Raw genomic sequence first — 24,517 nt, forward strand, 5'->3', positions numbered from 1 at the left:
ACTCACTAAACTAGGTATAAATCCCTACATCACAAGATGGGTTGCCAACTGGCTCACTGACATAACCCACACTGTAAAAGTTGCAGACTCCAAATCTGACTTCAAACCAGTGACAAGTAGAGTACTACAGGGTTTAGTCCTGGGACCTCTCCTTTTTGGTATCTACATCTCTGAAGTACAGGCTAACACAGAAGGCCTCTGGCTAATGAAGCTCTCAGATGACTGCAAAGTAGGAGCCATAGTTGAGTCACCAAATGATGTGGACATCCTACAGAAGGGCCTCACTGAAACAGATGCCTGGTGTCAGAGCCATGGGCTCAAGCTCAATGCCAAAAAGTGCATTGCCATCCCCTTTGGTAAAAACTCTGTACCCATGAACTACCGCATAGGCAGCAGTCTAGTTAATGCCGAATGTGTGATAAGAGACCGTGGGACCCAGGTGGCCAGTAATTTCTCCTTTGATAATCACATCACCACAGTAGTCAGAAAATCTTTCTACATGGCACACCTCATCATAAAAGGGTTCTCATCCAGGAAAAAAGAGGTCATTGTTCCTCTCTACACTCATTAGACCCATTATAGAGTACAATGTCCCTTTTGGAATGTACCTCACAAGATATCAACAGCAGCTGGAACGGCCACAGAAGTACCTCACAAAGAGGATTACTGGCCTCAAACAGATGCCCTACACTGACCATCTCAAAAAACTCCAGCTTTACTCCATAGCATATCGCCTACTCAGAGGTAATCTCTGCCTAACATATAAAGCTATCTCAAAACCAGAGCTTTTAGACATGCTACACCTAAAGAAATCCCAATCCCACTGAGCTACACATTCTAGGGACCTAAATCTTGTCACCACAATAAACAGGACATGCTGGAGGGATAGATTCCTATCCCAGAGCCTTCCCATACTCTGCAACAAGCTACCCATCTATATCAAGCAAAGTTCCTCATTAGCACTCTTCAAGAAAAATCTTGATGCGTGAATGGGAAATACGAAATACACCCCAGGGATCACTTCTTTGGCTCTGCTCGACAGAGGCACAGGAAAATAACTTTCTTGGGTGGTCTAAGCCAGGGAACCTTGTTGGCTAGGCTTACTTAGGCCCTTGGGCCGATAACCTGCTACCTAGCTATGAACCTATGAACTATGCAGCACCAAGAACCCTAATCTCAGAAGAGATATAAACTGAAACAAAAAGATATAGTGGTAAAGCAACTGAAATCGTTCTTCATGGTTAATACACAGCATAAGAAATACGGGAGCACTTTAGAATCTCAAATTCCTGAAAACTCGAACCTCATATGGTTGAGACCATATGAATGAGTTTTCAGAAACTCAAAATTCTAAAGTGTAATGTTGAATATAACGCAACCTCCCTACTAAAATATACCATCTCCGTGATGGCACTATAGCAAGGAAACGGGAAATCACCCGTTCTGTGCTTCTGGATACAACACGGAATAGGAGGATTTTCCTTTTCCCCACTGTAGCGCAATCTTGGAGTTGGTATATTTAAGTAGGGGGGTGGAGGGTGCAGGGGGGCTTACCCTCATGCAGAAATGATGTGTTTGACTGTTTGTTTTTTTTTTTTTTTGTTTGTTTTTTTTTTACTTTACTTTGGAATTTTGAGTTTCTGAAAACTCGATCATATGGTTTTGACCATATGAAGTTCGAGTTTTCAGGAATTCGAGATTCTGAAGTGAATCCGAAATACAAAGACAGTGCTAACAATATGAAAATGTATGTCTGGAATAGCCAAGTTAATACTTGGTTTCTCATTTATGGTTCTAAAGAGTTCTGCCTAGAATTTAGAACCCTTTTTGAAAAAGGTTAATCCTACCTTTTTGTGCTAGTGAGATATTCACATTTCCTACAGGTGAAGTAAATCAATTAAACAATGTTCTTTCAGGTTTAATATAGTCTGTAGTATGATATTTAGTGTGTAACCCCCTGTTGTGACTTCTAGTTGTTTCACATTCACATTGTCAAACTAAATCAAATATACAACCAGAGATATGGTTGCAGTAAGTGATTATTAATTTATAAAGCAGTGTTTGTTGCTAAATTGTGACAAGATGCTGGCATCTGCCTTCATTTAACCACATTGCTCTGCTAACCCTGTCATTTGTGTTTATAATTATTTGGTTTATTAACAAAAGTGCATCAATAACTGGGCAGGCGTACGGTCTAATAATCTGGAGTGTGCAATGAAGGCAGATGCCAGCATCTTGTCACTGTTTAAACAATGAATACCCCTTTATCAATTAGCACATAATTACCCACTGTAATCTCATGTCTGGTAGTATATTTAATTGGTTTTACAAGGTGAACTTGAAACAAATAAGCATGCCCATAAATAGATAAATAGATAGATAGATAGATAGATAGATAGATAGATAGATAGATAGATAGATAGATAGATAGATTCATGTGTTCATTTATTATGAAAACAAAGCTTATTTCTTTAGTAGGAAAAAGGTCTTACACCTCTAGTTTAACATCTACAAAAGGTTGCAGATAATCTCAAACTAACTTCAGGTAATCCTACAAAGAATTCTACAGGTGTTTTCTTGTTACTCCATGGTCTCATCCAGAAAAATCTCCCAAACTAACTTCACGTAATCCTACAAACAATTCTACAGGTGTTTTCTTGTTACTCCATGGTCTCATCCAGAAAAATCTCCCAAACTAACTTCAGGTAATCCTACAAACAATTCTACAGGTGTTTTCATGTTACTCCATGGTCTCATCCAGAAAAATCTCCCAAACTAACTTCAGGTAATCCTACAAACAATTCTACAGGTGTTTTTTTGTTACTCCATGGTCTCATCCAGAAAAATCTCCCAAACTAACTTCAGGTAATCCTACAAACAATTCTACAGGTGTTTTCTTGTTATTCCATGGTCTCATCCAGAAAAATCTCCCAAACTAACTTCAGGTAATCCTACAAACAATTCTACAGGTGTTTTCTTGTTACTCCGTGGTCTCATCCAGAAAAATCTCCAGCTTGTCATCTCCCAAGAGTACCACTCTTGGCCACAATACTCCCTCTCAAAGACAGGAACACATCTTTGCTGAAGCCCCGCCCTTTAGCTGACTTTTTCCAGGTATCTCAAATCAGTATGCTCCCTGCTATTGTATGCCATAGCATATGGTGTATGCATGGCAGCTGAAATTCAGCTCATAAATCCTTCTGTTTAATGTTCTAATAGTCTTGCCAATGTAAAAACAAGGGGAAGATTCACAGGTGGCAAGTTATGCCATCCCTTGTGACTGGTAATCATACCTACCTTAAGCAGTGAGAACCATGTTTCAAGCATTTAAATTTACACTGGCAAGACCATTCGAACATTAAAGAGAAGGATTTATGAGCATTCAATGGCAGTTAAGAAGAAAGATGCTAATAATGCACTGGCAAAACATTCCATGATTGGTCCATCATTTAGGAAATTCACTTTTTTTTGTAATTGATGCAATCAGTTTTTGTGATTTTTTTTTGGGTGACTATAAAGTGCAGCTGGAATGCTGTGAGTATGCTTGGCAGATTAGATGTAAAGCAGATCAAATCCCAGGTTTAAATGAAACTTAACATCAATTGCTTTCTATTAGCACAAAGGCTTTAAAACCTTCTTTGCCTGGGATTGTTTTGCCATTGTTATGGTGTGCTAAAAATGTTGGTACTCCATATCTACTCTACTTAATCCCAGGACAAATAGAGATCACATCCCATCACCTAATACCCCTCCATCACAAATAGCCAAAAACTTTAACAAGCACTTCATAAAATCAGTAGCAAACCTACTAACTAACACTGGACCTCCTCACCCTTCAACCTATTTACATACCAATCCTATACCATTAACTACCTGTAACCCTTTCACTAATAACCCCCCCTACTCAACAAAATGCCATACAAACCCCATTCTCATTTCAGTAAATACCCACATATGCCATAAAGAAACTGCTACAAAAAATAAAACCTTGCTCCACCTTGGCTGATAATCTTCCACCACACTACCTAAAACTGGCTGCCAACTCAGTCACCTACTCAATCAGTATCCTTATAAATAGGTTTTTATCCACATCAGAAGTACCAATCACATGTAAACAATCTCACATCACCCCCATCCACAAAGGAGGCAACTCTATTGAACTAACCAATTTCTGTCCTATATCCAGCTTGTCACCTATATTCAAATTTCTCGAGAGAGAGAGAGGTTTCCATCAGCAGCTAATGCAATACCTACTGCAAAACAATCTTTTAAACCAAACCCAGCATGGTTTCTGACCCAGCCACAGCACATCTACAACTCTATTATCCTTTACAGACACCATGAACAAGGCCGGAGATGTAGGATGCTATACAGCCTCAGTATTCCTTGACCTGTCTAAGACCTTTGACACAGTCTCTCACCACCTACTACTGAACACACTGTCTAACTCAGGTTTCACACATAACACAGTAAAATGGCTTCAGAGCTACCTCGAAAATTGTAAACAAGCAGTGAAATGGTCCAACGAACTTTCACCCTTTCCCCACAACCCTACTGGAGTCCCTCAAGGCTATATCCTCGGACCTCTACTCTTCAACATTTTCAGTAACAACTTTCACACTTACTTTCACCCTGGAACCATCATTCAATACACTGATGATTCCACCATAATCTGTACCACTCAATTACTACCAGAACTGCTTTCAAAAACTCAGTAATCCTTTACTGCAGTTGAATCCTGGCTAAAAAATGCCCAACTCTTTCTTAATCCAAGGAAGACTAAAGTAGTACTCTTTAACCCCAAAAACACCTCCCCTGTCACCAATAATTTCAATATCTTTGCATCTGACAACACTGTCATAGAAATAGTGCAGGAAAACAAACTTCTAGGAGTAATCATTGACAATAAACTTTCCTTCGTCCTCCCCCCCATATACAGCAAAATATAAAGACAATTCATCAAAAACTTGGACTCTTATATAGAAACAAACATTTTCTAACTACAGCAACAAAAGCTACCCTAGCAAAAACCTTTTTACTTCCTTCCCTTCTTTATGGTGCCCCTATCCTAACTAATTTAGAAACTTCTACCCTAAGCAAGATGGAACAGTGCTAAACAAAGTTGCAAAGTTTGCCACAAACTCTAAATATATCACACATATCACGGTAAACTGTTGCTAGAACTAAAGGGGCTTGAACTCCCCAGCCAACTTGCTTTCATTCAGCTATCCACTTTGCACAACCTTATTTTCAAGCCTACTGCCTGCCCTGTGTTAGCCAATGTATTCACACCTCACACACCAAACAGATCCTACAATCAGAAGACAAAAATCTCATAGCTATCTCGAAACCCACAAAAAACAGGTCACTCCTGTATTCATATTCTGCAATAAACTATGGAAATCACTGCCTACTAGGTCTATGCCTGGCCTAACCTGCTTTAAAACCTCTTTAAAAATCATCTCAAAAACACACGTCTCGGTTCCTATATAAATCCAGCATAATGTTCAGCTCTTTCTCTTCTTCCACACTAGTTTTATCCTCTTCTTCTTTTGTCACATCTCACTCCTTCACATTCTGCAAGATCCTAAGTGTCTCCTAACTCCTTCTCTGTTTCTATACCATATCCTTAAGCTACTGCTTGGTCTGTAATGCCTCTATTCTTCTTAACTCTGTCACTGTCTTTCTGCATCACTAACTCTTCAGCTATTATTTTCCTAACTTAAACCAACATTTTATTTTTCATGTACTATAACAGCCGGTCATACATTGTACTACCTACATACTATTTTTATACACTTTATCTACTCTTAGGTATATGTTGTTAGAATTACTAAAATTGTCTATAATGATATACATCTATAGAATTGTCAATTTGTGTAATATATCTTGTAACCTACTTTTAGGTCAATCAGCTTATTTTTGTATAGCATTCCTCATGTTCATAGGTTCATAGGTAGGTACTAGGCTATCTGCCAGAGGGCATTTATAAGCCTAGCCAGAGTGTGTCAGCTTTTGCCACCCCATTGATTAATTAACTGATCCTCTGTCAAGCAGAGCCAATGAAGTGATCCCAGGGGTGTATTTTCTGTTACCCACCCACTCGTCACGGTTTCTCTTGAAGAGTGTTAGTGAGGGGCTCTGCCTAATGTAGTCTGGAATTTTGTTCCAAAGCATGGGGATTCTCTGTGACAGAAATCTATCCCTCCAGCATGTTCTATTTATTGTTGTGGCAAGGTTTAGCTCACTAGAGCGCGTGGCTCGCAGTGACCTGGATTTCTTTAAGTGGAGCATGTCCATCAATTCTGAGTTGGACATGGCTTTGTAAGTCAGGCAGAGATCACCTCTGAGTAAGCGATATGCCACTGAGTACAGCTGGAGTTTTTTCAGTCGGGCTGCATAGGACATATGTTTGAGGCCAGTAATCCTCTTGGTGAGGTACTTTTGTGGTCTTGCCAACTGTTGGAAGTGTCTTGTGAGGTACATCGCAAATGGGGCATTGTACTCTATGATGGGTCTAATGAGTGACGAGTAGAGGGGCACTATAACCTCTTTATTTCTAAATGCGAACCATTTAGTAATTAGATGGGTCACATAGAAGGATTTCCTAACTTCTTTGGCAGTATGATTGTCAAAGGAGAGATTACTATCTACCTGGGTCCCCAGATCTCTTATTACTTCTTCTGTATTAAGAGGGCTGCCATCTACGTGGCAATTGATGGGTGTTTTGTTTTTCCAAAATGGGATGACTATGCATTTTTTGGCATTTAGCTTGAGGCCATGACTTTGACACCAGGTGTACATCTCAGTAAGGCCCTTTTGGAGGATGTCCGTGTCAGCCGGAGAGTCAATTATGGCTCCCAGGTTGCAGTCATCGGCAAACTTGGTTAGCCATAGTCCTCCTGTGTTTGCATGTACTTCTGAGAAGTATATGCTAAACAGTAGGGGTCCCAGGACCAAGCCTTGCAGGACACCACTTGTGACTGGTTTAGAGTTGGACCTGGAGCCTGCTATTCTTGCCATGTGAGTTCTGTCTGTAAGCCATTTGGCAACCCATCTCATGCATAGGGGTTTATGTTCAGGCTGATGAGTTTTTCTGTAATACCCGAGTGGTGAATGGTGTCAAAAGCCTTGGCGAGGTCAAGGTAGGCTGTGTGAACCACCTTTCCCTCGTCTATAGCCTTGGTGACTGTCTCGAAGAAGTCAACCAGGTTTAGTAGGCATGATCTGCCCTTAACATAGCCAAACTGGGTCAGGTCAAGTGTTTGGAGGTTCCCAATGTCTTTGTTAATGAGTTCCATGATGATGCGCTCCATAGCCTTGCAGACCAGGCTAGTCAGGCGTATGGGGCAATAGTTACCATGGTCAGTTATGGCCCCTCCTTTTTGGAGAGGAATAACCGTTGCTGTGCACCATTCTATGGGCATGTAGCCTGTGGAGAGGCTGAGGTTCAACAGCGTGTTTAGGTGGGGGGTTAGTTTATTCTGTAATTCATGCAAGACCCAGCCTGGGACACCATCTGGTTCCACTGACGCTGTGTTTTTGGCTTTTGAAAGGGCTGTTTTCACCTGTGCGTCTGTGATTTTTGAGACACTACACTTTTCCAGTATTGTTGTGGGCCCTTTTGGAGGTGAGAGTGGGGTGAAGTTTGCACTAAATATATCTGCCAGGATGTTGGCAATATCGGTAGGTTCAGTATATTTTGTGCTATTTTGCACTAGTTCAGTGCATATCTGCGAGTTGCCACTTAGATTCTTAACATAGCTAAAGAAGGCTTTGTGGTTATCTTTTGAATCCTTCGCTATTTTTCATTTGAAGTTAACCTTGGATGATTTCATGAGGGACCTTAGTTTCTTACTGATACTGATCAGGGATGTCTTTCCTTCTTGGTATTTTCTTTTTTTCTGAACTAGTTTCCTCCTTCTATTGTATAGCCTGTTTATAGCAGGGGTCCACCAAACTTCTTTCCTTCTCTTAGAGGAGTGAATCTTGGTTTTGCTAGGGATGGCACGATCCATGCATCCTTATAGGTGCTCATAGAGTGCATTTGTAAAGGTTTCTGCATCTTTGGCAGCATTATCCTTTAGCATGGGGGCTGTGGAACTTACCACCTCTGTCTTAAGTAAGGTGAAGTTTGCTTTATAAAAGTTTTTTACTGTGGTTTCCTTAGTTGGGGGTGGTGGTGGGGTGTCGATATCCAGAGTGATTAGTTTATGGTCTGATCTAAACAGTGACGGGTTGACCTCTGGTGTGGAACACCTACCACCCATGTTGGTGATGACCAGGTCCAATACGTTTTCACCTCTGGTCGGGGAGTTTACCAGCTGATCCAGGGCATTTGAGTTGATGAATTCCAGGAAGCGCTGGGCCTGGGAATTTGAACTCGAGTAGTTTTCCCAGTGAATGGTAGGGTAATTGAAATTGCCCAATATCAGGGTGTTCGGTAGGACCTTCATGTTTTCCAGTGTCTCCAGAAAGGTGGAGTGGTGGTCCTGGGTCATGGAGGGTGATCTCTAGCAGGCCACAATTTCCATTGCAGATTTGCCCAATGTTAGTTGCACATGGATGATCTCAGAGGTATCATGCTGCGCCACTAACCTGGAGGTGTAGGTATCCTTGATGAATATGGATACACCCCCTCCTTTTGTGTTTTGGTCCATGTTCTGTGGCCGAAACGTGTGGTATGAGTTGTAGCCCAGTACTGCTGGGGTGCTCTCTGGAGCCTTGAACCAGGTTTCAGTTACTGCACAGATGTCTATGTTCTCCATACTGAGGAGTGCTTCGAGCATGTGCATTTTGAGATTTAAACTCCTGGCGTTGAATAACATAACCCTCAGTTTTTTGTTAATTGTGCTGTTTACGGAGGTGGGTTTGACTTTTGAGCCTTGCCTAAAAAAGGCACTATGGGGTCAGTGAGAGCCTTGGCCAGTATTCGAAAGCCTAGGGGTGACAGGTGCAAGCCGTCTCTTGTGAAGCAACGCGGCTTGTCGAGCATGTCGTCCCAGGCTGACAGACACTAGATCCCCTTTGAATGACACCAGAAGCTTTGCCAATTGTTGAAATTTATCATTTTTTCTTTATACTGAGGTATCATTCTTGGTGAGGGCAGGATGCTACTCAGGGTCAGGGTCATATCAGCCTGGGCTACAAGATCAGAGAGCTCTTCCATGTCTCTTTTCATGTAGTCCAGGGAGGTACATCTCAGGTCATTCACACCAACATGAACAATGACAGTCATATTTGTACTTGTTTTGGAGTGACCTGAGTGCTTGTGTTATGTGGCGGATTCTGGCTCCTGACAGGCAGCTAACAGTAACCTTCTGCTTGTCCAGCCTAGTGAGTGGGACATCAGTGTGCCTGACTATAGAGTCGCCTATTACTAGTGTGTTAGGTATGTTATTTTGCCTTAAGAGCTGTGATTGTGCGGCACACTGTTTTATGTGTTGTCTGGTTTGTGACGGGAGGTGCAGGTTGTTTGGGTGTCTGCTTTGGAGGTCTTTGATGCTTTTTCAGGTTTTTATTTAGAGCCTCCGAGTATGAATTTGTGTATTTATGTGTATTTTTTGCCAGTGCTGTTTTAGTAGGTATGTGTGCAACTGGAGGTGTGGTGCAAGTATTAACCTTCTCCTCTTGACTGTCTGTTCCAGTCTTGGGTGGAGACAGCTTAGCTTCCAGTTTGGCTGTATAATTGCATCTCTCGCATATGTTAGTGTTTTGTGGTAGGAGGAGAGGGTTGTCTGTGTACATGAGGCAGTTGTAACATTGCCTCAGGATACCCTGATTCACCAGCTGGACTGGAGAGTACACCTGAAATTGCCCTTTGGTCATGCCTGAGTAGTAGGGTGAGCTGCTTAGTCACTTGGTTGGTGAGGGATGAATAAAGAGCCTTGCCCTGCTGGGCAATCAAGTGTCAGGGTATATTAGTGCTTGCTATTAGGTCTGAGCAAGTGCTGGGCTGTAGGATGCTTTCTGAGTGCTTTGGTTGAGAGTTACACTAGTTTCAAGGGAAAAACTGAAGAGGAGACTTAGTGGAGCCAGGAATAATTTAACCGTAGCTAACCGGCGCTGCCCGGTGTGCAATACCATACAAATGCATTTTTTGTAGTGGAGAAATGAAAGAGATAGAAATGAGTCCAAAATGGCCAATAAACTACTAACTTCTGAGCTGGAACCACTCCTCCAGGGACAGATAGGTTGCTCAAAGCTCCCCTGGCTCACAGGTGGACAGAGAAATTTCCTTCTATCCAAGTAAGGTATGGGCAACTCAGAAACTAGTATCACAGCCCTGAATTCAGCACTAGCCTGAAAACTGGACTATACTAGCTTAGAAAGGCGGGAAACAAGGATTTTTTTTTTGTTTGTTTTTTTGTTTTTTTGAAAAGATAAGCCAAAAACGGTAAAAAATACACTTAAAACAGCTTTAAACGACTACAAACGATCAGAAAAGGCTATCACACTTTAGTGTGTAGCCAACAGTTAAACAAATTATTTAAACAAAAAACAACTTTTTAAAAGTGCAGGCAGTCAAATAAGTACAATATGTGAATAAAGCAAGCTTTTAAATAACAATAAACGCCGAAAAATCTGCGTTTAGGTGGAAAACAATTAAGTACAGCAAGAAAGTACAGAAAACTGATACTTAATCACTCCAAAGTCTCTCTTCTAAGCTAGAAGGCTTGTATCAGTTTAAGGCTTTCTAGTGTTACCCAGTAGGTTAGTTACAGGAAATATGGGAAACAAGTGCAGATGTGGTCTTTTAAACCAGAAAGTTGAAAGAGACGGACAAGCTGTCCAAATGGTCAATAAACTACAATTTCTGGGCCAAGAACCTCTCCTCTCATAGTAGACAGGCTACCTAGTGCTTACCACTCCCACTGATAAGCTAGAAGGCTTTCCTCCAACACAGAAAGGCTTGCAGGGCTCAGAAGCTTACCAACAGTCCTGGACACAGTAACTCTGTATCTGGACTAGGCTAGTTACAGGAAAGGTGGGAAACAAGCGCAAGTGGGGCTTTTAAACCAGAATGTTGAAAGAGATGGAAAAGAACTGCCCAAATGGCCAATAGCTACAATTTCTGGCCCAGGAACCACTCCTCTTGTGGTAGATAGGCTACCTAATACTTACCACTTCCACTGATAAGCTAGAAGTCTTCCCTCCAACACAGAAAGGCTTGGGGGGCTCAGAAGCTTACAAAGAGTCCTGGATACAGCAAATCTGTACCTGGACTAGACTAGTTACAGGAAAGGTGGAGAACAAGTACAAACACAGGCTTTTAAGCCAGCAAGTTGAAAGAGATGGAAAACTGCCCAAACAGCCAAATAACCTAAAATTTCTGGGCCAAAACTCACTCTTCCCATGAAGGATAGGCTACCTAGTGCTTACCACTCCCACTGATAAGCTAGAAGGCTTCCCTCCAACACAGAAAGGCTTGGGGGGCTCAGAAGCTTACAAAGAGTCCTGGATACAGCAAATCTGTACCTGGACTAGACTAGTAACAGGAAAGGCAGGAAACAAGCACAAACACAGGCTTTTAAATCAGAAGGTTGAAAGAGATGGAAAAGCTTCCCAAACGGCCAATAAACTATAATTTCTGGGCCAGAAACCACTCCTCCTGTGGTAGATAGGTTACCTAGTGCTTACCACTCCCACTGATAAGCTAGAAGGCTTCTCTCCAACACAGAAGGGCTTGGGGGGCTCAAACGCTTACCAACAGTCCTGGATACAGCAAATATGTACCTGGACTACACTAGTTATAGGAAAGGAGGGGACCAAACGCAAAACGGGCTTTTAACCAGAAAGTAGAAAGATATGGAAAAACTGCCCAAATGGCCAGTGAACTACAATTTCAGGGCCAAAACCCACTCTTCCCATGGTAGATAGGCTACCTAGTGCTTACCACTCCCACTGATAAGCTAGAAGGCTTCCCTCCAGCAAAGAAAGGCTTGGGGGGCTCAGAAGCTTACCAACAGTCCTGTCGCTTGTATTGTTTGTGGACTATACTATATTTGTATTGTACTGTATATGGAGCTTTTCTGACAGAACATCCTCTGAAAGTGGGTTCTGTAGACTCAGTCGGACCACCCCGGTAAACAAATGTCAAATAAATAATAAATAAATAAAAATTGTATAATACAGCATTTGGTTCAGAGATTTCCTTGTTCCAAATGATTAAGAGCCTATTGGTTTAAATTTTGATTTTGACCATGTTATTAGTTGGTTTACTTGCCATGTGACCTCTAATTATTCTTTTAAACTGATGCTTGTTTTTACTGTTAGATTCTGATGAAGTTCTAGTCTTAGTTAATTAAAGAATGAAAGCACTAAATCCTACTTCTTGAGTGAAGCTCCAGTTTGTGGTTTCAGTAAGACTTATTCTCCAGTTTGATTCTTTGTTTATTCTGTTCTGATTTTGCTATTTTTGGCATCTTGGTTTACAGAAACCCGCATGCATGGAAATTCATACACTCAGGATTCCGATTTGAATCTGTCCACGCATCCTATCCTCGAGGAATTGGTGGACGTATCTGTTCCATTTTGGAAAATTACAACTTGAAGAATGGTATGGGAAGATCTGTTTCTACATTTCTGTTGCCTTCTTCTGTTTCTGGTCATTTTGTGAGTGTAGCTCCAGACTCACATAATCAACAAACCCTTTCAAAAGGGAATATTACAGGTACAGAAAACATTTTTGAAATTATTTCTAAATCTGTGACTAATCCATTTTCTGGTATAAGTGGCAACAGTACGAACACTGTGAACAACAGTTTTAATTCTCTGCAACTGAACCACTCTGATACATGTAAAAAAGGCATTTTTAGATTGGAACACTTGGTTACCAGATATAGGTCATGGCAGGATGGGATACTATATTTAGAGGAATGCATATGGCTTAAATGTGTTCCATTGGGGTTAAGGGTTTCCAAGTTTCCTAATGGTGTAAATAGTTAATGATAACATACCATGAACTTGTTAAACTGTTCAGTGACACTGGCATCAAGTTAATGACTTTCTTAATCGAGGATTATAAAAATAAAATCAGAAGTCTCAAGGAAGAAATTTGCATTTTGGATGACAATATCAAACAATCCAGTAGTGTTGTACACTTTCAAACATTATAAAATGGTATAGCAGTCAAAGTTGAGTGGCACACTGCAACTATTATTAAAAGGAAGAGAAACAAATTACAGAGGGATTTAACAGCCTATCAAAATGGCAAAGCGTATCCAGTAAAAGCTGTTAATCTTATCAAGGCAAGGTCCACGCATCATATACTTGATAGAATTGGAGTATCCAATAATCATGGAAACACAGTGAATACTAATGTAGAGCCAACTATGGAAGAAACCCTAAGTACATCTAACAACATACCTCCTGTTCTTTCACCAGTTCCTTTTTTAATACACCCTTCGGGAAACATCAGCACCACCAAGTGGCCCATAGGGGGCAAATTCATGGCCAAAGGCAGAGTGAAGAACAGGGAAAAGAAATTAATTTCAACATGAAAGTACTAAATTTAAGTGATGTGACATTAAATACTGATCATTTGAACAAACTAGAAAAAGGATTTATTCCAACGCAGACAGCAAACCTGACTAATACTATTATAGAGTTCAGGTTATATGTAAAGACATTAAACTTACATTATATCCTTTATGGCATTCCTCATTGCCAAGAGAGTTTCAAGAATCTCCATAGAAGAAGCACTTATAATCCCGTTTTACACAACACCTTACAGGTTTTTCATGAACAATATGAAACAGAATTTAGACTGAAGATTGGTCATAAACCAAAGAAATTCAATCTATCTTTCCAAGAGAGAAAAGCCGTTCAGGATTTGTCATCTAACAGGACATCTGGATTGTGAAGGCTTTTAAGGGTGGCATGATAATAGATGACTCACCAAGACTATACAGAGGCCATCAACCACCTATTAGCTGACACCAATTGCTATGAAGTAACAATGAAAACAGAAATTAGAGGTGCTTTTTGAAAATTGACAACACATTATATGAACTATTATGTCAAGGAGACACAGATCAAGTGATGCACGAATTTATGAAATTTGAATTACCAAAGATGGCAAAATTGTTTGAGATCCCCAAAGTGCACATAAATCTCACTAAACCAACTTTTAAACCAGTAGCAGCTGCAGAGCAGTAGAAACCAGAACCCTTATCTAGCTATTTGGATTATTTACAACAACAACAACTTAATCCAATAGTACAATCTTCAGAATATTATCTAAGAGACTCATGCCACTTGCTTGAGCTACTTCAAGTGGCACCAGATGTGACAGCAGGATGTTTCTTTGTCTCACTTGATGTAGTCTCACTATACACTTGGATTGCTCAACAGAATGGCATTGATTCTGTATGAGAATGTCTAGCATGTATCTATAAATTGAATACAAACTTGATTAACACGATTTGTACCGTTCTCAATCTACTATTGAAGAATAATTTTTGCTTCTCAGAACAACTATACAGACAGAAAACTGGTGTGGCAATGGGAGCCAAAGAGGCTCATGTTTTCATGAACTTAGTGATGGCCCTGTGGGAGGAAAAGCAGCTGAAACTGCATCCTTTGTTTGAAAAAGCTGCATGTTATCCCAGGTACATCGATGGCTTGATTTTTGTTTGGAAAGGAACAGAAGAGGAGAGTTCAATCTTTTATCATATTTTATCAACACCATTATGCCTTTCCTCAAATTCGCCAAAAGTGGGTTTGGCAGAACCATTAATTATATGGACGTCACTTTAACTTTGATAGACGGGGTCGGGTCTATTCAAAGTAATATTTTAAGTAAGGGCACCTTTGTCAACCAATGTCTGCATAGGCACAGTCTTCACCCACAAAACATGAAAAGAAGTGTTGTCAAGGGACAGTTTATTTGATTGAGCAGGTTGACTAGTGAAGACAGTGCATTTTACATGGAATCGAACATACTGAGAGGTTTCTTCTTGGACAGAGGCTGTGTTTCTGGTTGGATGTCAAAGATAGAAGAAGAGGTTTCTTTGCTCAGGAATACTACTGCTAGACCTATATTGACAAAATCTGGTTCATTGGATTTATTGGCCACAATGGACACACCTATTACAGCTGTACAAAAAACAATTTGCTTTGGAAGAGCCTTTCCCCTTCCAACTACCACAGATATGGAAATGATCAAAAACATTTTGACCCAGGACTGGAAAATAATACTTGGGAATGTTGACTTGTTAAACATTTTGGGGCTACTTCCTATATTTACATCCAAAAGAGTCAACAAATTCAAAGTTTATTGGAAAAGGACACATCGAGATACAGTCTAGGAACCAGCACTTTAGGCACCTTCAAATGTGGTAAGTGCCGACAGTGCCATTTCATAAACAATTCTTCCAGTGTAAATTTAAAGGCTTGAAATATGGTTTTCATTGCTAAAAGTAGGTGTGATTACCAGTCGCAAGGGCTGGTATACCTTGCCACCTGTGAATCTTGCCTTTGTTTTTACATTGCCAAGATGATTCGAACATTAAAGAGAAGGATTTATGAGCATTCACTGGCAACTAAGAAGAAAGATGCTAATAATGCACTAGCAAAACATTCCATGATTTGTCTGTCATTTAGGAAATTCATTTCTTTTTTTTTAAATTGATACAGTCAGTTTGTGTGATTTTTGGGATGACTATAAAGTGCGTCTGGAATGCTGCGAGTCTGCTTGGCAGATTAGATGTAAAGCAGATCAAATCCCAGGTTTAAATGATACTATTAACATCAAGTGCTTTCTGTTAGCACAAAGGCTTTAAAAACTTCGCCTGGGATTGTTTTGCATTGTATAATACGGCATTTGGTTCGGAGATTTCCTTGTTCCAAATTATTAAGAGCCTATTGGTTCAAATTTTGATTTTTAACCATGTTATTAGTTGGTTTTACTAGCCATGTGACCTCTATTATTTTAAACTGATGCTTCTTTTTACTTTTAAATTCTGATGAACTTCTGGTTTTATTTGATTAAAGAATGAAAGTGCTAAATCCTACTTTTTGAGTGAAGCTCCACTTTGTGGTTTCAGTAGAACTTGTTATCCAGGTTCATTCTTTGTTCATTCTGTGTTGATTATGCTAAAGTAAACAGGTCTTTTTTTTCTTCTCTCTTTTTTAGTTTTTAGAAATGTAGGCAATACAATGTAAAAATGGAAGAAAGGCTGGATAAAAACATGCTTAAGTCAATAGATTGCAATCTTGGGCTGTTAGGGTGGGGGACGGGGTATAAAGAGAACTGATTATATACAGAATTGAAATATTTTCTTTTACTTTGCACAGGTAAATGTCTGTATTAATGCCCTTGGCTTAATTTAATGACATGCTTTTTTGTGAATGCAGGTAGGTTTTAAACAACTGCATAAAAGATCATCCTGCCAAACATTAGTGGGTGCATGTAACACAAAAGCTAGAAACAGACATTGAAAAAAGTTGTCAGATATAATAGATGTGCATAATAACTTCTTACCATAATGGCTGCACTAAATATACTATTTCAGAATATGAATGGCCTCACAGATGTAGGCGAGAAAGAATGAGTATTGAATTATATTAAGAAATGTAGAGTACTAATAGTAATGCTACAGGAGATATACTTGAAAGAAATGAGCATGTAAATTTGATAAAGAAAGGATTTCAGCAGGGTTATTCAGTAGATTATCAGATCAGAGGCCAAGGAAAAGGAGTGTACTTATTCTAATTGCGAGAGGAGCTCCAGTAGTGATAGAAGAGGAAGCAAAGATAGTAATGGTAGAGTAAGGGGCTATTGGCAAAGGAGGAAGATTACACTGGCATGTATTCATACTCCACCTAGAACTGCTATTGTGGGGCGTAAGAACATGTGGGGATAAATAATGAGCTTTCAGCAAGGAATATTACTTATAGTAGGGATTGGGACTTGATTTAGAATTGTGAGGATGTATCCCAGGGACCTAGAAGGGAAAATATAACAAACAAGAGCAGATTTTTGAAGAAATTTATAAAAAATATTTAGTATGGAAGGCATGAATTCAGTAGCTGAACTCAAGGCAGAATTTACATATTATTCCCCAAAGTACAAAAACTGGACTAGACTAGGCAGCTATTATATTTCACAGGAACATACACATTCAATGTAAAGCTTCACTACACATCCAGTAACTATCTCAGGTAATGCACCAATAACAACTAAGGTAGGAATGCATGGGACTACATGCTCCGTGAGATGGAGTACATTGGGCATTTATTTGCTGACAAGGGATACCCCCAAAAAATGATTAATGACATCACTGGATATGTCATTAATGAATGGGGACGTAAATACAAACCGTTATTAGAGGTGGGTATTGTCAATTTTCACAAAAGTAATGACAATATCAATTTAACAGATATGCCTGTTTTGGATAACAAACACACAAAGGCATGTATAATTAAATATGGTAGACACTCCAGTGAAGTGAAAAATATTATTACCACCAATTGGAATATCCTGACAAGTGATCAGTCAATAAAAGACAAGGTAACTTATAGACCACACTTCATTTATAAAAGTGGCAACAATTTGAAAAGAATTATTGAAATCAAATCTAATTATCAACAGACTATGAAAGTACAGAAAACAGGTACAAGAAAATGTGGTCAATGTAATTTCTGTAAATATATATTGGACACTCCTAATATCACACTTAAGAACTGTCTGAGAAGTAAGGTCTGGTTTTCTAATGGTAATTGTCTGACTAAGCATATAGTCTATCTGGGCGTTTGCCAAACTTGTACTAGCTATTACGTGGGGAAGACCGACCGTTGTTTAAAGAACAGAATTTATGACCACACATATTGTATGAGGAAGTGTGATGTCAATAATGCTTTGTCGAGACACCTTATCAACAATCCACAATGTAAGGTGTTCAAATTTGCCATTTTGGATGTGGTCATCCCTAACCCATGAGGGGGTAACATTAAGGCAGTAGTGGGGGAAAGGGAGATCAGGTGGCAGATCAAGTTAGATGCAGCTACCCCCCCCCCCGGGCCTCAATGAGGTGATTCCAACTAAGCCTCTTGTGAGGGTTTAAGCTCAACGTGTAGTACACTCATTATGGACACACTCACATTTTCTTCTAATTTTAGTACACCACATGTCCACAACTTTTTACAATAGGTATGGAGTACACTTTTATTCTAGGAATATTAGTCAGATAGGCGCAAAATATTTTATTATATTTTGATACATATGAATTTTATTATTCAACTTTTTTAAATCTTACAAATAATACAACATATAATTATTCATTTGGTATTATCTGGATTTATTAATTCTGTATTATGTAAGGTTTTATGTTTTAGTGGAGGACAATTCTTATTTTAAGGCTGTGCCACACAAATTTTGGATGTAATGACATAATTGATTAATTGATGTAAAGGGCGGGTTTTCTTTGTGGGAAGTTTGTATATAAGATGATGAATATCAGTATGTCTTGTTCTGATGAAGACAGTTTCACACTGTGGAAAGCGCTTAACCTTTGTTTTTAATCAATAAATCAACGTTGTCTCAGCACAGGTTCCAGACTCCTGGTGTTTTACGCTACTTGTTGGCGGATTTGTTTATTTTGTCGATCACTGGGATTTATACTTTTTTTAGTTCGTTGTGTATCATGGAATCTATGCAGGAGACTTCAAATACGTCCAACCTTGTCTCACGTGAGGAGATTGACAAAATCTATTCTGAAATGGCCATTATAAGAGGTGAAATCACTCGCCTAGTGGAACTGCTTACTCCGCCTAGTACAACCTCTATTAAATGTGTGCAACCTAACTTGCTGGTTCCTACGACCATCCGTTCCTCTATCGGCAATGGTAGCGATGACGACATTCCTAATGGACAGAGGAGGTGTTCCTCTCCATTCGCGTCTAGACACACACCGAGGAAGGATTTTAACGATCAACTGGGTTGCCAAGCAATTATTTCTAACTCTCTGGCAGCAACTGACAACATGGATGAGGATCAATTCTTGATATCTGGCGCTAAATCTAAGCGCCAACCTCCGGTTCGAACGTATGCTGGTGAGGACAAGAGCAGATTCGTTTCGAACACACAAAATAAAGGTACTGTTTCAGGTTCGTCCCCTCAGGGAGACCTTGTCAAAGGACATGTATACAATTTGGACAAATTCATGCAAATGCCGTTAGATTTCAAAGATATTTCTAGGGTTGGTTACACCAACCAGCATGAAAGAGGAGGAGGAGATTTCCCTTCTTTAAAGAAACTTATTTATTCATTTGGCAACAATTTAACTAAGGTTAAAAATATCCAAGTCGAAAATATGTATTTACGCAAATGCTTGGACAGTGGTGTAATAGCCATGGGATTGCGTTTTTTTAAGGAACCCATGGGTGTAGATATGAATGCTAAAAATATCAAATATTGTAATGATATGTTTAACGAATTCGGAAAAAAGTTCATGTTATTTATAATTGAATGTAATGATTTCAAAATAAGTACGCTGTTAAATGAAATTGAAAAAACTGACAAACTTATACAAAATGACATGCTGTTTACACAATGGGAAAAGTTATATTTTAAACAGTATGAGTATGCTGAAAACATGTACCAGAAAACGTTTGAGAGAAAATGTAAGAAGTTACAGAGGGACATTGCACAGTATGAGAAAGGAACTGCATACAGGTGGAAAATTCACCATGATAGAAAATATGCAGTAGGGAAAGAACATAGAAAATATTCCAACTTTCGTAATGATAGTTATGTTTATTCTAATGATGAGGAGTGTTTTTTAGAGGAAGGAAGAGAGCATTGGAGAACAGTAGAGCAGAAGGGGAAAGGGCGGAATGTCTGGAGAAGTCGCAGATACAACTAACAGCTGACTTTCTATGCCCTAACCTCTCTACCATTGACAATATGGACACTAGTATCACTTGTGGTGAACATTATTTGGGCTCCAATGATGGTGGGATAGTACATACTAGCGGTGAGTTGAAAATCTATAATTACAGTGCTCATCCAGTTGTACCTGAGTTTTTTACAATATTTTCTAAAGGTATGAAGTTCATACCTGATTCTAAGTTGGATTTGACTGATACACTTGTGGAATTTAAACTATTTTTGAGAAAATTGAATTTAGGAATATTTTTCAAAAATCAAAATGGTATCAGTGCTTCGCACCCGGGTGATTTAAAGAAAAGGAGCACTTTTACTCCCCCAATGTGTAGTACGTTAACATCTTTTGAAAACGTGGTAAACACACAGATTTATGCCTTATACAACAAATACAAGCACTCAAGATGTGAGAAACAGTTCAGGTGTGATATCATGGATGTGATTGATTCATTGTGTGAAAACAATATTAGAATCATGTCCGCCGATAAGGGTGGGGGTATTGTGTTCTATGATCATGAGAAATATACAAGTAAGATCTTTGAGTTATTGAACAATTCAACACAATACACCCCTTCATCTTTGAATGAAGTTAACATTGCCCATGGACGTATTGATTCTTATTTAGAGGAATTTATTGTAGAAAATAGAATAAGTGAAGAACTATATAGATTTTTAAAGGTTGAGTTCCCTATTCTTGCTACCATCACGGGCATCCCTAAAGTCCACAAAAATATCATTGACCCTCCATTCCGTCCCATTATTTCTGGTAGTGCAAGTAAAGCCTTCCCCTTTGGTCAGGTGATCCATCACAAACTGAAACATGTTTACAAAACTGTGGACCACATCATGAAAGATTCCTGGGAGTTCCTGGGCATATTTAAAAAGGACTTGTGGAGTCCTGATCTTATTTATGTCACAATTGATGTTCAGGATCTATTTTCATGTATCCCTAAGGAGGATGGCCTTAATAGATTTAACAACAGTGTCCGCAGAGTGAGTGGCCTGGGACAGGATGACATTTCCCTCTTGACCGAGTTCATGGATATTGTTTTGGATCACAATTATATCTTCTTTGAGGGTGAGCACTACAGACAGAAAACGGGCGTAGCTATGGGCACTGCTTGTGCCCCTATATACGCAAATCTTGTCTTGTTGGACTGGGAAACGGAATTTATACTCAATTCTAAATGGATGTTACAAATTAAGAGATATGTTAGGTACCTGGATGACATCTTTATCTTATGGGAGGGTGATGAACAGGATTTTTTGGATTTTATGAAATATATCAACAGTACCACTGACTACCTTAAGTTCACCCACCAGTATGATCGCACTGGTATTAACTACCTTGATGTTTTCATCTACAGCAAGGGTGATGAGTTTCAATCTCGTATCCATAGAAAGGACATGTTTAGCAATGGATATTTGCATTTTAACAGTGCCCATGCTTACAGTACCAAAAGGGGCATTATCAAGGGGCAGTGCATCCGGGCTGCTCGTATGACAACTGAAAGGGACTACATGCTCCGTGAGATGGAGTACATTGGGCATTTATTTGCTGACAAGGGATACCCCCAAAAAATGATTAATGACATCACTGGATATGTCATTAATGAATGGGGACGTAAATACAAACCGTTATTAGGGGTGGGTATTGTCAATTTTCACAAAAGTAATGACAATATCAATTTAACAGATATGCCTGTTTTGGATAACGAACACACAAAGGCATGTATAATTAAATATGGTAGACACTCCAGTGAAGTGAAAAATATTATTACCACCAATTGGAATATCCTGACAAGTGATCAGTCAATAAAAGACAAGGTAACTGATAGACCACACTTCGTTTATAAAAGTGGCAACAATTTGAAAAGAATTATTGAAATCAAATCTAATTATCAACAGACTATGAAAGTACAGAAAACAGGTACAAGAAAATGTGGTCAATGTAATTTCTGTAAATATATACTGGACACTCCTAATATCACACTTAAGAACTGTCTGAGAAGTAAGGTCTGGTTTTCTAATGGTAATTGTCTGACTAAGCATATAGTCTATCTGGGCGTTTGCCAAACTTGTACTAGCTATTACGTGGGGAAGACCGACCGTTGTTTAAAGAACAGAATTTATGACCACACATATTGTATGAGGAAGTGTGATGTCAATAATGCTTTGTCGAGACACCTTATCAACAATCCACAATGTAAGGTGTTCAAATTTGCCATTTTGGATGTGGTCATCCCAAACCCACGAGGGGGTAACATTAAGGCAGTAGTGGGGGAAAGGGAGATCAGGTGGCAGATCAAGTTAGATGCAGCTACCCCCCCGGGCCTCAATGAGGTGATTCCAACTAAGCCTCTTGTGAGGGTTTAAGCTCAACGTGTAGTACACTCATTATGGACACACTCACATTTTCTTCTAATTTTAGTACACCACATGTCCACAACTTTTTACAATAGGTATGGAGTACACTTTTATTCTAGGAATATTAGTCAGATAGGCGCAAAATATTTTATTATATTTTGATACATATGAATTTTATTATTCAACTTTTTTAAATCTTACAAATAATACAACATATAATTATTCATTTGGTATTATCTGGATGTATTAATTCTGTATTATGTAAGGTTTTATGTTTTAGTGGAGGACAATTCTTATTTTAAGGCTGTGCCACACAAATTTTGGATGTAATGACATAATTGATTAATTGATGTAAAGGGCGGGTTTTCTTTGTGGGAAGTTTGTATATAAGATGATGAATATCAGTATGTCTTGTTCTGATGAAGACAGTTTCACACTGTGGAAAGCGCTTAACCTTTGTTTTTAATCAATAAATCAACGTTGTCTCAGCACAGGTTCCAGACTCCTGGTGTTTTACGCTACTTGTTGGCGGATTTGTTTATTCTGTGTTGATTATGCTAAAGTAAACAGGTCTTTTTTTTCTTCTCTCTTTTTTAGTTTTTAGAAATGTAGGCAATACAATGTAAAAATGGAAGAAAGGCTGGATAAAAACATGCTTAAGTCAATAGATTGCAATCTTGGGCTGTTAGGGTGGGGGACGGGGTATAAAGAGAACTGATTATATACAGAATTGAAATATTTTCTTTTACTTTGCACAGGTAAATGTCTGTATTAATGCCCTTGGCTTAATTTAATGACATGCTTTTTTGTGAATGCAGGTAGGTTTTAAACAACTGCATAAAAGATCATCCTGCCAAACATTAGTGGGTGCATGTAACACAAAAGCTAGAAACAGACATTGAAAAAAGTTGTCAGATATAATAGATGTGCATAATAACTTCTTACCATAATGGCTGCACTAAATATACTATTTCAGAATATGAATGGCCTCACAGATGTAGGCGAGAAAGAATGAGTATTGAATTATATTAAGAAATGTAGAGTACTAATAGTAATGCTACAGGAGATATACTTGAAAGAAATGAGCATGTAAATTTGATAAAGAAAGGATTTCAGCAGGGTTATTCAGTAGATTATCAGATCAGAGGCCAAGGAAAAGGAGTGTACTTATTCTAATTGCGAGAGGAGCTCCAGTAGTGATAGAAGAGGAAGCAAAGATAGTAATGGTAGAGTAAGGGGCTATTGGCAAAGGAGGAAGATTACACTGGCATGTATTCATACTCCACCTAGAACTGCTATTGTGGGGCGTAAGAACATGTGGGGATAAATAATGAGCTTTCAGCAAGGAATATTACTTATAGTAGGGATTGGGACTTGATTTAGAATTGTGAGGATGTATCCCAGGGACCTAGAAGGGAAAATATAACAAACAAGAGCAGATTTTTGAAGAAATTTATAAAAAATATTTAGTATGGAAGGCATGAATTCAGTAGTTGAACTCAAGGCAGAATTTACATATTATTCCCCAAAGTACAAAAACTGGACTAGACTAGGCAGCTATTATATTTCACAGGAACATACACATTCAATGTAAAGCTTCACTACACATCCAGTAACTATCTCAGGTAATGCACCAATAACAACTAAGGTAGGAATGCAAGGTAATGAAGTACAAATGGGACACTGGCATTTCCCAACCTACCAGTTTAAAAGAGGAATTTTATATATGGGCTGCGGAAATTATTCAGACGTTATTAGGGAAGATAGAAATTTCTACAGAAGTTGTAGATAGTGAGTGGCATGCAGTGAAAGTGAAGTATAAAAATGGGGTAGAATTAAAGGAGAAAGAGATATGGTTAAGCAGTAACAAGAATAAAATAAGGGGCTAATAAAGGTTAAAGTATTGCAGAATAAGAGGATCTCACAGAACAAGAAGTGGTACAACTGCAGAGTGCTAAAGAGTAAATAAGGGATTACCTCAATAATAAGCATGAGTTTAGAAAGATTGCTGTTAAGCAACTGTTTTTTTGACAGTAACTCCAAAGCACAAAAACGTTTAGCATAATGGCTTTAGAAAATGTTGTTGCTAAAGTTAGGGAGCCTATAACAAGAAAAAGAACCAAAGAACCTGTAGAGATGTTTCAAACATTTTATAAAAAAAATTGTATAAAGTAGAGGAAAGCTGAAATCAAGAAAAAGCGCAAATGGAAATATTTAGATACGCTAAGGTAAAAGGTAGAGGAGGCTCAACATGAACAGTTA

This window comes from Protopterus annectens, chromosome 3.part0 (assembly GCF_019279795.1).
Source record: "Protopterus annectens isolate FY-2018-M chromosome 3.part0, PAN1.0, whole genome shotgun sequence".
Classification (NCBI taxonomy): domain Eukaryota; kingdom Metazoa; phylum Chordata; order Ceratodontiformes; family Protopteridae; genus Protopterus; species Protopterus annectens.